The sequence below is a fragment of the Procambarus clarkii genome, chromosome 59 (assembly GCF_040958095.1).
Source record: "Procambarus clarkii isolate CNS0578487 chromosome 59, FALCON_Pclarkii_2.0, whole genome shotgun sequence".
Taxonomy (NCBI): Eukaryota; Metazoa; Arthropoda; class Malacostraca; order Decapoda; family Cambaridae; genus Procambarus; species Procambarus clarkii.
The window spans coordinates 17243839-17245638 of NC_091208.1; positions in this window are offsets into that span (position 1 = coordinate 17243839).

The following is a 1800-nucleotide window of genomic DNA, read 5'->3' on the forward strand; positions in this document are numbered from 1 at the left end:
GCCATAGAATCGTTTTGGAAATGGTACCATTGTGTTTACCACAGCAATTTACCCTTCTTTCTGTAAAGTCTTTCTTTGCTAATTTTAAATATTAACGCCTATACAGCCATATTTACTGAGATACAGCCACCTCAAATATCAAACCTATCATCGTGTTTTCTCAACAAATTACTAAAGAAAATGAGTTTTAAAAAATGTAATAATAATCAAAATGAGCTAAATAATAAATGGATAATCAAAATAACATTATATCAATATTCCTCATGTATTTAGAGACTACTATGCATGGTGCGTATATGGGCATATGTATGCTACTTATAAAGGCATTTGTATGGTACCTATATTGGCATATGAATGGTACTTATATGGGCATTTATGGTACTTATAAGGGCATATGTATGGTAGTTATCAGGGTATATGTATGATACTTATAAGAACATATGTATTGTTCTTATAAGGGCATAAGTATGGTACCTTTTTGGGCATATGTATGTTACTTATAAGAGCTTTTGTATGGTACCTCAATGGGCATATGTATTGTTCTTATATGGGCATATGTATGACACTTATATGGGATTGAGTATGGTACCTTTATGGGTATGTGTTTGGTACTTATGTACTTACGTACCTCTATGTTTCTAGGGTGGGATTTATTTCTTATTTATTTATTTATATACAAGAAGGTACATTGGGTTTGTGAGAGTACATAGTATAGTATTTACAATCTTGTAAAGCCACTAGTACGCGCAGCGTTTCGGGCAGAAACGGAAAATTTTTCGAAAAGTTAGCAATAAAATACGTTTTCTAGTTATTTTTAAAATTAAGTCCAGGGGTTCTGTCTAACGAAGCTGCAAGCTAAAACACCGTTATCCTATAATGTTCATCTGTAGCTTGACCCTAAATACTCGTTTATTAAACAAATTTATTGTTAGAGTTCATTAGGAATAAACTTTGTTGAAGGCAGAGTTTCCAGCAAATACCTTCCTGTGATTGGCTGTTGCGGGGAATGCCAACAAAGAATATCTACCAATGATATGCCATTTATTATGCACCCCATACCATCTGTGGGCGGAGCTTGGAACCTCCTACCCGAACACAACAACCCACCTTATGGGTTGCTGTTTGGCTATTTATAGTGCGTTGGAAAAAAACGAGATGGCGTTAGTTGTATTTTGCAGGGCAGCCCTGGCGAAATCGTCATTTTTCACAAAACTCAAAATCAAAACCAGCCATAGAATCGTTTTGGAAATGGTACCATTGTGTTTACCACAGCAATTTACCTTTCTTTCTGTAAAGTCTTTCTTTGCTAATTTTAAATATTAACGCCTATACAGCCATATTTACTGAGATACAGCCACCTCAAATATCAAACCTATCATCGTGTTTTCTGAATAAATTACTAAGGAAAATGAGTTTTAAAAAATGTAATAATAATCAAAATGAGCTAAATAATAAATGGATAATCAAAATAACATTATATCAATATTCCTCATGTATTTAGAGACTACTATGCATGGTACGTATATGGGCATATGTATGCTACTATAAAGGCATTTGTATGGTACCTATATTGGCATATGAATGGTACTTATATGGGCATTTATGGTACTTATAAGGGCATATGTATGGTAGTTATAAGGGTATATGTATGATACTTATAAGAACATATGTATTGTTCTTATAAGGGCATAAGTATGGTACCTTTTTGGGCATATGTATGTTACATATAAGAGCTTTTGTATGGTACCTCAATGGGCATATGTATTGTTCTTATATGGGCATATGTATGACACTTATATG